Below are 16,757 nucleotides of genomic sequence, written 5' to 3'. Positions count from 1 at the left end.
ATAACAGTTAACTGGCAAGGGCATCGGGAGGTGAAGCAGGCAAATCCCCTGACACGGCATCTGGCACATTAGCTATTATTACCAGTGTTGTTCGCTCTGCAGCCCCGGCCCAGCACAGGGTAGATGGAAAAGAGGGAGGGAAGGAGGAGAGGATATGGTTGGAGTCACAGACCTCTGGATGCTTCTTCCTTCTTCCTGCTTGGATTGAGAGGGAGGCCCTTCAAGGCTGGGGCTCGGCAGTCACAGGTGCTGGCCGCACCCCCAAACCTCACTTGTTGGGTTCTGTTTCCTCATCTCTACAGGGGGGGAATCACGGGCCGTCCCTGTTCCCTGGCCTGTCTGGGAGGGTCAAGCCGAGCATCAAGGCCCGTGGGTGGCTGGAAGCCCTATCCTCTGGCTGGTTCTGAGACCTGGGGTTCTGCCCCAGCTCCAGGGCCCTGGTGGGAGGAAAGAGGACAGAAGAGGGCCACTGAGGTCAGACAGTGGGAAGAGAGGACCAGAAATAAGAAGGCTAGAACCCCAACCTCAAGACAGGAAGGGTATGGCTGGTAGGGACAATAAGAAAAGCATGGCCTGGGCCATGACAGCCACTCCAGACGTTCGGACCAAAATATCGGAAGGAGGGCAAGCAAAGTGCTGCTGGAGTCGGTTTCTCAGGACCTAGTGGACAGGTCAGGCCTGGGGACCCCGGGGTGGACCAGAGTCCACAGAGGCCCTCAAGCCCTCTCACACCAAGTCCTACAGCACTGACAACAGAAAACTCAGGGCCTCTGCATCCCCCCAGGGTGGATGATCACAGTCCAAGGCTTTGGAGGACGCCTGAGCCCAGAAGCAAAGGCGAACCTAGCTGGAAGAATCCATGCCATCTCCCCTCCCCAACTCCCTGGCCTTTTTTTCCCCTCTGGCCACACAGTTCCCTGACCAGGGATCGAACCCCATGCCCCTTGCAGTGGGAGTGCGGAGTCCTAACCACCAGATGGCCAGGGATGTTCCCAGGCCCATTTTACAGATGGGGAAACTGAAGTCCCAAGAGGGGAAGGCCTTACTGACACTCATAGCAAGTAAGAAGTGAAAGTGAGACCAGACTGAGCTATCAGGCTTTTTCTAGGGGGGGCTAATGCAGCCCCACCCCAGGAATCATCCTCTTTTCATGGGTCCCCACGACGGGCTACCTTCAGGGAGATGTGAGCAGCCATTTCTTCCCTCATCCATAAAAGTGGGCAGAGAGGGCAAGAGGGGTCCTTGACCCGGCACATTTCCATGGGGTGGGGGTGGGGGGAGGGTGTGCGATGGGGGTGATTTCTTTTGAAAGCCATCATCTTTATTGTCCCTCACAATGACAGGGTCCTGCAGGACTTAACACGCACCCCCATGTGTCTTACCAAAGCAGAAACCGAGGCCCAAGGCTTCCCTGGTGGTCTAGTGGCCAAGACTCCCTGCTCCCAGTGCAGAGGGCCCGGGTTTGATACCTGGTCAGGGAACTGGATCCCACATGCCACAACTAACAGCCCACCTGCCTCAACAAAGATCAAAAATCCCGAGTGCCGCAACTAAGACCTGACACAGCCAAATTAGCGAATTTAAAAAAGAAAAAGGAACCAAGGCTCCCAGCAGTGAGGGGCCCTCCCCACATCACCAGCTAGAAGGATACAGAGCTGGGAGCTGAGGAAGCATCTTCTTGTCTCAAAGTCTTTGAGGAGGGTGGCACGAGCCTGCACTCTGAGCCCCGGGCCTGGGTGGCCCCTGTTCTAAATCCAGCAGCGACTCTCTCTTCTTGTCACTAGAAACCAGGAATCTGGCTCCCAGCCCCCATCACTAGAACTGAAACTGCCTCCTTTATTCCGGCCGACTTCCTGCTCAGACAGCTCAGACTCTCCACCAAAAGACCGCCTGGGGTTTCCAGGTGTACCCTTCTCCGAAACGTGGACAGCAGGTGGCCAGGGAGAGATCTTGCCTTTTCCACTCAGCCCTGGCGGTTTGGGTCCAGCACCCACCAGAAGTGGCCGGTGAGAAGGCTCCTTCCCAACAGAGTCCTGGGCCTCCGGAGGGCCAGTGGGTCCCAAACCTGCCTACATGTTAGAGTCATCCGGGGTTTTAAAAATTCCAGTGGGCTGCACCCCAGATTAATCACAGCACAGTCTCTGAGGGTGGGACACAGGCACCTTTGGAAGCAACCCAGCTGAGCTTGAGGACTACTATTCTAGGCCATGCAGCCACCCAGCGCTCCACTCCAGGTGGGCAGAGAGGCTTCATGTTCCCTTGTACCCGGCACCTTGCTTCCCCAGCAGAGCCGAGGCTTCTTGCCTTCGAGAGGCTGGGGACAGGAAGGCCACCGAGATGGCCGCATTTAGATGGGACCCTGAGGGTGCCTGCTGAAAACTGCCGCTCCTCCCGCACTTCCGCCTCTGGCCTGCACCTTGGCACCTTGTGGCCCTGCCAACTCCTCCCATGTCCACACCAAACCGAAAATGAAGCTGAGATCTGGAAATCCCCTTTTCATCTCCAACCATGTGGTTGAAGAGGATCCCGGAGGAATTATGTGCTGGTTTGGGGGGCAAAGAAGGCTCAAGATGTAAAGTGGAGAAATTAGATCCTGAGGTTCAAATTCACAGCCTGGAGATTGGTCTGCCCACTTCCAAAGGCAAATTGGAGGCAATTTCTAAAACCTAAATGTGTCCACCCTTTGACTCTATAACCAAGCTGCTTGGCAGGAAGCCCAGGGAGAGCCACACAGCCTGGAATACGCAGAGTATACTGGATAAGGAAATCCTGCAGCCGTGTTTGACCAACTGATATCTCAATAAGGTTTGGTGTGACCACACCTCTGGGTTATGGGCATGAAGACCACTGACATGGCTGGATCCTTATATGTATTAACTGAATAAACAAGACACATGAATAATGATATGCATAATATGATACTATTTGTTTGAAGAATACATAGAAAACAGAGCACCAACACTGTATGTCTTCATCCAGGTCTGTAATCCCATGTTTTTATAACTTAGAGGTTAAGAGCATGAATTTTGGAGCCAGCTGTCTAGCTTGGAACTAAGCATTTCGTCATCTGCAGGCTGTGCGGCATCAGGCAAATTGTATAGCCTCTCTAGGCTTCAGTGTTCTCATCTATAAAACAAGGATAGGACTTCCCTGGTGGTCCAGTAGTTAAGAGTCCGGCAGGCACTGCAGGGGATGCAGGTTCAGTGCCTGGTCTGTGAAGATGCACATACCTCGGGGCAACTAAGCCCAGGTACCACAACTACTGAACCCTTGAGCCCTAGAGCCCACACTCTGCCACAAGAGAAGCCACTGCAATGAGACACCCTCGGACCACAGTGAAGACTAGGCTCCACTCGCCGCAACCAGAGAAAGCCTGTGCGCACAGCAAAGACCCAGCACAGTCAAAAATAAAAAAAATAAATGAAAATAAATAAACCAAGGATAACTTCAGTATCTACCTCACAGGGTTGGGACTGTGTCAATACATGTAAAGTGCTTAAAACAAGGCCTTGCAGTTAGTGAGCCCAATAGAAGTGTTTTGGGTGTTTTTTTTTTAATTGTTGGTTTTGGGTTGTTTTTTTTTTCGGTTGTACAACATGGCTTGTGGGATCTGCATTGAGAGCGCAGAGTCCTGACCACTGGACCTCCAGGGAATCCCCTTGTGTGTTTGTTTTTTAATGCAAAGCCTTAGATAAAGTTCTGGAAGGCAACACACCAAACTGGTTATCTCAAACTAGGAGAGGACTGGCCTGGGGCGGGAAGAAGTGAGTAATGGAGATATAGGTACCTGACATGGCATCCAGCTGTTCGCAAAGCGAATTTAATCATGTATTACCTGTGTGGTTTAAGCTGAAAACATTTTTTTGAAAGTGAAAGAAGACAGAAGATCAGTGACCAGAAAGCTGCACTCTTTGAAGTCAGAAGAGGAGTTCTACTTCTAGGCTGGATCAGCTGACCTATGTCCTCCCATGCCAAGTGGCAGTGCCCAGGCACACGAAATGTGGGCAGAAGAAAGGCTTGGGGAGAGGGCTGGAGGTTAGTGATCATTGGTTGGAGCCTCAGTTCTGAGCTTCACTGCCCCAAACTGATTTGCTGGGTGATACCAGGCAAGTCCCTGCCCTCTATGAGCTGTAACTCACTTGTACCTCAAGTAGGGTTAATACCAGCCCGTCTTACAGGGACTGGTGGAGCTGATAAGGGGTCGGGAGGCTTGGGTGCAAATCCTGATTTCAACATGTGCTGTGCAACCTAGGGCAAGTTTCCTAACTCCTCTGTACCTCCAGTTCCTCATCTGCAAATGGGGTGATGACTCTGCATCCACTTCACATGGTCATTCTGAGGCTGGAAGACAATAATGAAGATTACAGCACGATGAGGGGGACTGCCCATCTGCAGCGGATGCTAGCTGATGCCAGTCTCATATACTGGGTTCTTAGCACAGGTCCGGGCAACATGCTACAGCATTCCACTTGCATTTCCTCAGCAGGTTCTCAGTCACCCTTTCAAGGCAGATGTTACAGATTCTGGGAAGTCAAGAAGCAAAGAGTGGATTAAAAACCTCTGCTGAGGGACTTCCCTGGTGGTCCAGCGGTTAGGACTCTGTGCTTCCAATGCAGGGGGCATGGGTCTGATCCCTCGTCAGGGAAATAAGATCCCATATGGTAAATGGCCCCCAATTTTTTTTTTTCCAAATTTTTTTTAAAAAAGAAAAAAAGACATTAAAAGCTCTGCTGAGGACTTCGTTGGTGGTCCAGTGGTTAAGAATTTGCCTGCCAATACAGGGGACAAGCGTTTGATCCCTGATCTGGGAAGATCCCACATGCCACGGAGCAACTAAGCTTGTAAGCCACAACTACTGATCCTGTGCCTTAGAACCCATGCTCTGCAGCAAGATAGAACACCAGAATGAGACACCTGTGCACCGCAACTAGAGAAAGCCCTCACATAGCAACAAAGACCCAGCATGGCCAAAAATTAAAAAAAAAAAAAATTTTTTTAAAATCTCTCCACTGAACTCAGAGGCGCTTTCCTAACTGAAGCACCACACTGCCTTCAACCAATGATCTTCTTTCTGAACAAAATAATCATTTCCATAGCTCTTGATTATTTTTCTGCTATAAAATATAATCTGCACTCATTTGAAAAGTTCCAAACATTTTAGAAATATATCATGTGAATTTTCTCACAATCTTACTCTTTAGGGAGAAGAATACAAGTTCCAAGACTTTTTTTACCCATGTTGGAGAACATTTTTGCCTTATACGAGAATTAGAGTATCGTTTCCTTAAACATTTTCTAGAAATCATTTCACTTTGAACTTGATTTTCTAGTATCATTTGCCTTGCATGGAAGGTAACTCCTCCAAACAAACCCAAGGGAAACAAAACTAAAATGATGCCCACTGAAACTGCCCCCCTGGGGCTCTGGCCTGAGGCCTGGCCTCCAGTTGTTAAAAAGGTGGTCCTCAGTGTGAGAGGCATTACAGATATTAGCAGTCAACTGAGACTTTCTTCTTGATGAATCAGGAAGGATCAGAGAGAAGTGAAAACAGCACAGCTGCTCTCACTTTGTGATTCAACGAATGCCTTGTCCACGCACCACTTAACACTATCTGGCTGACTCTGCTGTGTAAGTCTGAGACAAAGCTTGACTTGTCCGTTTCAAGAAGAGAATTCTGTGGGTGCCAAATGCACAGGACACCTTCAAGAATGTAAGGAAAAGACTATTGTGAGACACGCAAAACAGAAAGCTATTTCTCTCTTCAAACAAGATGCTGTGACAAGACCTGAATGCCTCAGAATACAAGTTCCCCAGGGTTTGAGTCTTCCCTCCATTTGGCATGAAGAGCAGAAGCAACCTCTCAGGCAAGGAGTTAATGGGGGTTTGGGTTTTGCTGATGGTACAGGCTCCATGCCTCCCCTCAGAAGATGGATGTTGGGGGATCAAGCAGTTTTATAGCTGCCTGCAGCCTCTGTGTCCACACAGTCTTCTAGGAAAGAAATTTAGCAACATGGTCTCAAATTTTTAAAATAATGGTTCATTCAGGGACACAGAGATCAGACTGTTGGTTGCCAAAGGGGAGAGGGCTGGAGGAAGGATGGAGTGGGAGGTTGGGGTTAGCAGATGTAAGCTTTTACGTGTGGAATGGATAAACAACAAGATCCAACTGTATAGCACAAAGAACTATATTCAGTATCCTATGATAAACCATAATGGAAAAGAATATTAAGAAAAAGAATGTATATAAAAAACAATGGTTCAGGACAGGATTCAGGAAAGATGGCAGAGTAGGAAACATTAGGATTCTGTCTCCTCATTTAGACAAAAATGGTGTGAGCAGAATCTGGTATAACTGTTTTGGAACTCTGGAGTCTGTTGAAAGCTTACAACTGCAAGGGGAAGTCTGGACTGTTAAATTTTGGTTAATTTTGGTCCATTTCAGCTCTTAACACAGTAATAGGTGCCTGTCCCTTCCCCCTCAGACTCATGGCAGTCAGCTGTGCACCTGGAACAGCCTGCACACAGCTTGCAGGAGCTGGGTGGGTGGAAAGGGCCCTGTCCTCCAGATACTGGAGACTTGGGCCGTAACTGTTGACTGCTGCTTCTGATCTCAGAGGCGCAGACAGAAACAGGCAGCCATTGTTGATACACCCCACCCCCTCCATGTTGCAAGCCTCTTCTCAGCTGAACTGACCTCCAGGAGATTTAGGCAATGGCACCCCACTCCAGTACTCTTGCCTGAAGAATCCCAGGGACAGAGGAGCCTGGTGGCTGCAGTCCATGGGGTCGCTAAGAGTCGGACACGACTGAGTGACTTCACTTTCACTTTTCACTTTCATGCATCGGAGAAGGAAATGGCAACCCACTCCAGTGTTCTTGCCTGGAGAATCCCAGGGATGGGGGAGCCTGGTGGGCTGCCATCTATGGGGTCGCACAGAGTCGGACATGACTGAAGTGACTTAGCAGCAGCAGCAGTGGTAAAGAATCTGCCTGCAATTAGGGAGACCTAGGTTCAATCCCTGGGTTGGGAAGATCCCATGGAGAAGGGAATGGCAACCCTCTCCAGTATTGCCTGGAAAATTCCATGGCGAGAGGAGCCTGAAGGGCTACAGTCCATGGGGTCATAAAAAGTTGGACACGACTGTGCAACTTTCAGTTAATGCCCTTTGTTTCTTCCTTCAATTCTGCTTTTCCCCTTTTGGGAGCCAGACATTAAAGACACGGACATTTAGAAACAACTGCACATATGGGGAAAATTATAAAGTGACTGCACATGCCTAAGAAAAGGTTCAGAAAAGACATAAGAAGACATTAAGTTTACATCTCAGGTTGACTCTAGGCACAGAAACAGTTTACAACAATACAAAAAAATAACACCCAATAACCAAAACCAGCAACCCTGGAGAGGGGGAGAATCTGATTCCCAGATTTTACACGTTATTAGATTCAAACGTCCAGTGTTCAACAAGAACAACAGCAACAACAAAATCACAAAGCATACACAGGAAACAACGGCCCACTGAAAGGAAAAAATATTCAATAGACTCCGTCTCTGAAAAAAATTAGTGACGGATATATTAGACAAATACTTTAAAACAACTGCCTTAAAGAGTCCCAAAGAGCTAAAAAAAAAAAAAAAAGTTGTGCGGACAAAATGTAAATATCAATAAAGAGATAGAAAACCTAAAAAGAAACCAAGAAAAGATTCTGGAGCTGAAAAAATGTAATATTGAAAATGAAAAATTCATAGAGGGATTCAAAGGCAGATTTGAGTAGGCAGAAGAAAGAATCAGGGAACTTCAAGATAGAATAAAGGAAATTATAAAGGCTGAGAAACAGAAAAAGCCTGAAGAAAGTGAACAGAGTTTAAGGGATGTGTGAGACATGATTAAGTGGGCCACCATATGTACTATGGGAGCCCCAGAAGAAGGAAGAGAAAGGGACAGAGAGAAAAATTGAAGAAATAATGGCTGAAAAGTTCTCAAATTTGATGGAAGAGTTGAATATAAACATTCAAAAACCTCAACGAATTTCAAGTGAAATTAACTCAGAGACCCACATCAAAACACATTATAAGCAGACTTTCAAAAACAAAAGAGGGGCTTCCCTGGTTGCCCTTGTGGTAAAGAATCTGCCTGCCAATGCAGCAGACACAGGTTCAATCCCGGATCTGGGGAGATCCCACATGCTGCAGAGCAACTAAGCCCGTGCACCACAACTACTGAGCCAGTGCTTCAGAGCCCGGGGAGTGCAGCTACTGAGCTTGTGTGCCACAACTACTGAAGCCCATGTGCCCTGAAGACCATGCTCTACAACAGAAGCCAATAAAATGAGAAGGCCACACAGTGCAGCTAGAGGGTAGTCTCCACTCTCTACAACTAGAGAAAAGCTCATGCAGCAACAAAGACCCAGCACAGCCAAAAATACATACAATTATGTTAAAAATGCCCAAATCTCAAAGATAAAGTTCAAGTCTTGAAAGCAGCAAGAGAGAAGTGAATCATCACATACACGGGCTCCTCAATATGATTATCTGCAAATTTCTCCTCTGAAACCTGAGGACGGTAGGCCCATACATTCAAAGTGCTAAAAGAAAAACTGCCAACCAAAAATCCTATATCCGGCAAAACTGTCCTGCAAAAGTAAGGGGGAAATCAAGACATTCCCAGATAAACAAAAGCTGAGGGGGTTCATGATGTGCCCAGCAAGAAATGCTCAAGGTACTCCTGCAAAGGGAAATGAAAGGACTCTAGACAGTTGAAGCCATGTGAAAAATAAAGATATCAATAAAGGCAAGTATATGGACAGTTATAAAAGCTAGTATTATTGCAGTAATAGTTTGTATTTTTTGTTTTCTATAGGATTTATGTATACATGTAAAGAAAAACAATTATTAGTGTAAAGACTAGTACTGCTGTAACTGGTTTTTAATTCCAAATCTTGTGTTCTACAAACACTAGGAGACTAATGCATTTTTTAAAATTATTATTTTATATTTGAGGCACATAAAGTGTAAAGATGTAATTTTGTGACACCAACAACAGAAAACAGTGGGAATGGAGCTGTAAAATAGCAGAGTTTTTGTACATTACTGAAGTGAAATCACTATATTCAAATTAGAATGTTATATTAGGATGTTAAATGTAATCCTCATGCTAACCACAAGGAAACTAGCTATAGAATATACTCAAAAGAAAATTAAGAAAGAATTTAAACATTTCACTACAAAAAGTTAACTAAACACGAAAGAGGAATGCAAAAAGTGAGGGACCAAAAAGCTATAAGGCATATAAAAAGCAAAGAGCAAAATGACAGAAGTAAGTCCTCCTCATCAGTAGTAACCGAAATGCAAAGGGATTAAACTCTCCAATCAAAAGACATCGGCTGAATGGATAAAAACACTGATCTAACCATACGCTGTCTACAAGAGACACACTTGAAATTCAAGGGCAAAAACAGATTGAAAGTAAAGGGATGGAAAAAGATATCCCATGAAAATAGTAATCAAAGGAGAGAAGGAATCGGTAGACTAATGTGAAACGGATCGCCAGTCCAGGCTCGATGCAGGATACAGGATGCTTAGGGCTAGTGCGCTGGGATGACCCAGAGGGATGGTACGGGAGGGAGGTGGGAGGGGGGTTCAGGATGGGGAGCACATGTACACCCCTGGCAGATTCATGTTGATGTATGGCAAGACCAATACAATATTGTAAAGTAATTAGCCTCCAATTAAAATAAATAAATTTATATTAAAAAATAAAAAATTAAAAAAAAAGATAAAGTAGACTTTAAATTAGAAAAAAGGTTCTAAGAGACAAAGAAGGACTTTACATGTTAATAAAAGGTTAAATATATCAAGAAGATATACCAGTTATAACATTTACATGCCTAATAACAGACAACCAAAATATACAAGGCAAAAACTGATAGAACTGAAGTGAGACATAAGCATTTTTACAATAATATTTGGAGGCTTTAATACCCACTCGCAATAAGGGATAGAATAATCAAACAGAAGACAAGTGAAGAAATAGAGGACTTAAAGAGTACGATAAGTCAAAAAGATCTGACAGATATATACAGGATTCTCCACCCGCAACAACAGGATACACATTCTCAGTTGCACATGAGGTATTTTCCAGGATAGACTGTATGTAAGGGCACAAATGATGTCTCAATAGATTCTAAAAGATAAATATCATACAAAGTATAGTCTTTGACCACAGTGGTGTTAGAAATCAATAACATAAAGGAAACTGGAAAACTCACAAAATCGTGGAAACAAGACTGCCCACAGTCAAGCAAATCAAAGAAGAAATCACAATGGAAATTAGAAAATGTTTACAGATGAATGAAAACAAAACTAAAATTTATGGGACACAGCAAAAGCAGTGCTAAGGAGAAATTTTATAGGTATAAATGTTTACATTTGAAAACAAGAAAGATCTCAAATCAACAGCCTAACTTTATAACTTAAGAAACTAGGAAAGAAAAGTAAATTAAATGCAAAACTAGCAGAAGGAATGAAATAATAACAATTTGGTTCAGTTCAGTCGCTCAGTCGTGTCTGACTCTTTGCGACCCCATGAACTGCAGCACGCCAGGCCTCCCTGTCCATCACCAACTCCTGGAGTTCACCCAAACCCATGTCCATTGAGTCAGTGATGCCATCCAACCATCTCATCTTCTGTCGTCCCCTTCTCCTCCTGCCCCCAATCCCTCCCAGCATCAGGGTCTTTTCAAATGAGTCACTCTTCGCATCAGATGGCCAAAATATTGGAGTTTCAGCTTCAGCATCAGTCCTTCCAATGAATATTCAGGACTGATCTCCTTCAGGATGGACTGGTTGGACCTCCTTGCAGTCCAAGGGACTCTCAAGAGTCTTCTCCAACACCACAGTTCAAAAGCATCAATTCTTTGGCGCTCAGCCTTCTTCACAGTCCAACTCTCACATCCATACATGACCACGGGAAAAACCATAGCCTTGACTAGACGGATCTTTGTTGGCAAAGTAATGTCTCTGCTTTTGAATATGCTATCTAGGTTGGTCAGAACTTTCCTTCCAAGGAGTAAGTGTCTTTTAATTTCATGGCTGCAATCACCATCTGCTGTGATTTTGGAGCCCCAAAAAATAAAGTCTGACACTGTTTCCACTGTTTCCCCATCTATTTCCCATGAAGTGATGGGACCAGATGCCATGATCTTCGTTTTCTGAATGTTGAGCTTTAAGCCAACTTTTTCACTTTCCTCTTTCACTTTCATCAAGAGGCTTTTTAGTTCTTCTTCACTTTCTGCCTGAAGGGTGGTGTCATCTTCATATCTGAGGTTATTGGTATTTCTCCCAGCAATCTTGATTCCAGCTTGTGCTTCATCCAGCCCAGAGTTTCTCACGATGTACTCTGCATATAAGTTAAATAAGCAGGGTGACAATACACAGCCTTGACATAATCCTTTTCCTATTTGGAACCAGTCTGTTGTTCCATGCCTAGTTCTAACTGTTGCTTCCTGACCTGCATACAAATTTCTCAAGAGGCAGGACAGGTGGTCTGGTATTCCCATCTCTTTCAGAATTTCCCACAGTTTATTGTGATCCACACAGTCAAAGGCTTTGGCATAGTCAATAAAGCAGAAATAGATGTTTTTCTGGAACTCTTTTGCTTTTTCCACGATCCAGCGGATGTTGGCAATTTGATCTCTGGTTCCTCTGCCTTTTCTAAAACCAGCTTGAACATCTGGAAGTTCACGGTTCACGTATTGCTGAAGCCTGGCTTGGAGAATTTTGAGCATTACTTTACTAGTGTGTGAGCTGAGTGCAATTGTGTGGTAGTTTGAGCATTCATTGGCATTGCCTTTCTTTGGGATTGGAATGAAAACTGACCTTTTCTAGTCCTGTGGCCACTGCTGAGTTTTCCAAATTTGCTGGCATATTGAGTGCAGCACTTCCACAGCATCATCTTTCAGGATTTGAAATAGCTCAACTGGAATTCCATCACCTCCACTAGCTTTGTTTGTAGTGATGCTTCCTAAGGCCCATTTGACTTCACACTCCAGGATGTCTGGCTCTAGGTGAATGATCATACCATCATGATTATCCGGGTCATGAAGATGTTTTTTGTACGGTTCTTCTGTGTATTCTTGCCACCTCTTCTTAACATCTTCTTAATATCCATACAATTTCTGTCCTTTATTGAGCCCATCTTTGCACGAAATGTTCCCTTGGGATATCTAATTTTCTTGATGAGATCTCTAGTCTTTCTCATTCTATTATTTTCCTCTATTACTTTGCATTGATCACTGAGGAAGGCTTTCTTATCTCTCCTTGCTATTCTTTGGAACTCTGCATTCAAATGGGTATATCTTTCCTTTTCTCCTTTGATTTTTGCTTCCCATCTTTTCACAGCTATTTGAAAGGCCTTCTCAGACAGCCATTTTGCTTTTTGGCATTTCTTTTTCTTGGGGATGGTCTTGATCTCTGTCTCCTGTACAATGTCACGAACCTCCATCCATAGTTCATCAGGCACTCTGTCTATCAGATCTAGCCCCTTAAATCTATTTCTCACTTCTACTGTATAGTCATAAGGGATTTGATTTAGGTCATATCTGAATGATCTAGTGGTTTCCCCTACTTTCTTCAATTTAAGTCTGAATTTGGCAATAAGGAGTTCATGATCTGAGCCACAGTCAGCTCCTGGTCTTGTTTTTGCTGACTGTATAGAGCTTCTCCATCTTTGGCTGCAAAGAATATAATCAATCTGATTTCGGTGTTGACCATCTGGTGATGTCCACGTGTTGAGTCTTCTCTTGTGTTGTTGGAAGAGGGTGTTTGCTATGACCAGTGCATTCTCTTGGCAGAACTCTATTAGTCGTTGCCCTGCTTCATTCTGTGCTCCAAGACCAAATTTGCCTGTTACTCTAGGTGTTTCTTGACTTCCTACTTTTGCATTCCAGTCCCCTATAATGAAAAGGACATCTTTTTTGGGTGTTAGTTCTAGAAGGTCTTGTAGGTCTTCATAGAACTGTTCAAATTCAGCTTCTTCAGCGTTACTGGTCAGGGCATAGACTTGGATTACCGTGATATTGAATGGTTTGCCTAATAATAGCAATTAAAGTGTAAATAAAGGAAAAGGAGAATAGAAAAATAATAGAGAAAAGCTAATGAAACCAAAAGCTGGTTCTTCAAAACATCAACAAAATTGACGTGCCTTTGGACTAATAAAAAAAGAGAGAAGACTCAAATTACTAAAGTCAGAATGTGGGCACATCACTACCAATTCTACAGAAATAAAAAGAATTACAATACTATGAACGTCAACAAATTGAATAACCTACAAATCCCCAGGAACACAAAACTTTACAACATTAAGTTACAAAGAAGTAGAAAATCTGAATAGACTTATAACTAGTAAGTAAATACAAATGTATTTTAAATTTGTATTTACTTACTAGTAAATACAAAATTAAATTTGTATTTACAAATTTACAAATACAAAATTAAAATTGTATTTATTTGTATGACGTAAATACTATGTACATCAACAAATTGAATAACCTACACGAAATGGACAAATTCCCAGGAACACAAAACCTTACAACATTAAGTCACAAAGAAGTAGAAAATCTGAATAGACTTATAACTAGTAAGTAAATACATCAGCAATAATAAAAAAAAAAAATCTCCCAATAAAGAAAAGTCCTGGACTGGATGGCTTCACAGTGAATTCTACCTAAAAGTTAAAAAAGAACTAATATCAATCCTTTTCGATCTTTTCCCAAAAGTTGAAGAGGGGGAGCGCTTCCTAACTCATTCTTGGAGGCCAGCACTCTCTGACATCAAAGCCAGACAAAGACACTGCAAGAAAACTAGAGACTAATGTCCCTCATGAACAATTATGCAAATATTCCCAACAAAACACTGCTGCTAAGTTGTTTCAGTCGTGTCCGACTCTGTGCGACCCCATAGACGGCAACCCACCAGGCTCCCCCGTCCCTCGGGTTCTCCAGGCAAGAACACTGGAGTGGGTTGCTATTTCCTTCTCCAATGCATGAAAGTGAAAAGTGAAAGTGAAGTTGCTCAGTTGTGTCCGACTCTTAGCGACCCCATGGACTGCAGCCCACCAGACTCCTCCGTCCATGGGATTTTCCAGGCAAGAGTACTGGAGTGGGGTGCCATTGCCTTCTCCCAAACCAAATTCAGCAAATCAAAAGATTATGCACTGTAACCAAGTTAGATTTAGTCCTAGAATGCAAGGATAGTTCAACATATGAAAAATGATCGATGAAGTGTGTCACATCAACAAAATGAAGAGAAGAAACCACACAATCATGTCAATTGCTACCAAAAAAAAAAACCTGACATAATTAAACACCCATTTATGATAAAAATATTCAACAAACTAGGAATAGAAGGAAACTACCTCCACATAATAAAAGTTATACATGAAAAACACATAGCAAACATCATACTCAATGGTGAAAGACAGAAAACTTTTCCCCTAAGACCAGGAACAAAGTAAGGATGCTTGCTTTCACCACTTCTATAGAACAGGGAACCAGCAGTTCTAGCCACTGAATTAGGCAAGAAAAAGAAATAAAAGGCATCCAAATTGGAAAGGAAGAAGTTAAATTATCTGTTTGCAGATGACAGGATCTTATATGTAGAAAACCCTAAAGATTCCACCAATAAAACTTGTTAGACTTAATAAGTAAATTCAGCAAGGCAGCAAGATACAAAGTCAACACAAACAGATCAGTTGTTTCTAAATATGAATGATGAGTAATCTGAAAAGGAAATGACCCAAACAATTCCATTTACAATGGCATCAAAAATAAATAAAACATTGGGTTGGCCAAAAATCTTGTTCAGGTTTTTCCATATCTTACAGGAAAATCCGAATGAACTTTTTGGCCAACCCAATACTCAGAAGTTAACTCAACCAAGGAGGTGAAAGATTTGTACAATGTAACTACAAAATATTGCTGAAAGAGTAAGACATTAAGTAATTAAATAAGACATAAATAAATGGAAACACATCTCATGTTCATGGATTGGAAAGCTTACAATTGTTAAAATGTCAGAATTACCCAGAGTGATCTACAGATTCAATGCAATCTCTGTCAAAACCCCAATGACCTCTTTTTTGCAAAGATTAAAAAAAAAATCCTAAAATTCAAACGGAATCTTAAGGGACCCCAAATAGTCAAAACAATCCTGAAAAAAAGAACAAGACTCGAGGAATCATATTTCCTGATTTCAAAACTTGCTACAGTTATCAAAACTGTGGTACTGGCATAAAGGCAGATATACAGACCAATGGGATAGAAAAAGGAGTCTACTTTTGAGTTACTTTTGAGATAGTGCCAAGATCATTCAATGGGGGAAAGGACAATCTTTTCAACAAATGGTTCTGGGAAAACTGGATATCCACCTGTGAAGGGATGAAGCTGGCCCCTTACCTAACACCATATATAAAAACTAACTCAAAATGGATAAGGCCCTAAGTGTAAGACCTAAAAGAATAAAATTTTTAGAAGCAAACATGGAATGAAAGCTGTGACATCTGGTTTGGCAATGGTTTCTTGGAGATGACACTGAAAGCACAGACATCAAAAGAACAGAATAATCTGGACTTCATAAAAAAATTTTAAATCATACATCAAAAGATCCTACCCACAGAACAACACATAGAACAGGAGAATATCTGCAAAGTGCCTATCTGGTACTTTGGGTACCAGATTACCCAAATTACCAGATTACCCAAATTACCAGATTACACTCTGGGTAATTCTGACATGATAAGGGGTTGATAACCAGCATACAGACAGAACTCCTGCAATTCAACAAGAGACCAAAGAAGTCAGTTAAAAACTGGGCAAAGGATCTGAAAACATATTTCTCCAAAGAGATATATGAATGGTCAACACACACATGGAAAGGCACTCAGCATTACTAACGGCTGCTGTTGCTGTTTAATCGCTAAGCTGTGTTCGACTCTTTTGCAACCCTATGGACTGTAGCCCGCAAGGCTCCTCTGTCCATGGAATTTCCAAAGCAAGAATACTGGAGTGGGCAGCCATTTCCTTCTCTAGGGAATCTTCCCGACCTAGGGGTCAAACCCACATATCCCACACTGGAGGCAGATTCTTTACCACTGAGCCATCAGAGAAGCCCTACTAATCGTTAGGGAAATGGGCTTCTGGTAACTCAGTGGTAAAGAATCTGCCTGCCAAAGCAGGAGATACAGGAGATTCGGGCTGAAACCCTGGTTGGAAAGATCCCCTAGAGTAGAAAATGGCAACCCACTCCAGTATTCTTGCTTGGAAAATTCCATGTACAGAGAAGCCTGGCAGGTTGCAGTCCATGGGGTCACAAACAATCAGATACAACTGAGCAACTACGCATACACACACACACAGTCAGAACTACAATGAGATATCACCTCACTTCCATTAGGATGGCAACTGAAACAAACAGAACAAACAGAAAACAAAAAGTGGTGGGGAGGCTGTGGAGAAACTGGAACCCTCGTGCATTGTTGGTAGGAAAGTAAAATAGTACAGCTGCTGTGGAAAACGGTAAGGAGGTGTTTCAAAAATCAAAAACAGAACTACACTATGACCCTGGATCCTGGATATGTACTCAAGAGAATTAAAAGCAGGGTCTTGAAGAGATATTTGTACTCCTGTGCTCACAGCAGCTTTGGTTATAATAGGTAAAACACGGAAGCAATCCAAGTGTCCATTGATGGATGAATCAATAA

At 43.2% G+C, this 16,757-nt stretch overlaps 1 protein-coding gene across 11 annotated transcripts in view; it reads right to left on the bottom strand.

Annotated features, from left to right (window-relative positions):
- Nucleotides 1–16,757, bottom strand: part of NLRC5 (NLR family CARD domain containing 5) — a 93,615-nt gene that overhangs the window by 66,579 nt on the left and 10,279 nt on the right. The window contains exon 1 of one of the 11 annotated variants that reach the window (XM_086350772.1): nt 4,278–4,523. The exons of the other annotated variants lie outside the window; for them this stretch is intronic. The gene's annotated coding sequence lies outside the window, so the exon portion shown is untranslated. Of the gene's footprint in view, nt 1–4,277; nt 4,524–16,757 lie in introns of those variants that run through there. 11 annotated transcript variants of the gene reach the window in all.

The sequence above is a fragment of the Bos grunniens genome, chromosome 18 (genome assembly GCF_055505025.1).
Source record: "Bos grunniens cultivar Pamir isolate PY7600 chromosome 18, Bosgru_T2T1.0, whole genome shotgun sequence".
In the NCBI taxonomy this organism is placed as follows: Eukaryota; Metazoa; Chordata; class Mammalia; order Artiodactyla; family Bovidae; genus Bos; species Bos grunniens.
The sequence above is the reverse complement of the archived record's forward strand: the minus strand, read 5'-3'. Positions and strand labels throughout refer to the sequence as shown.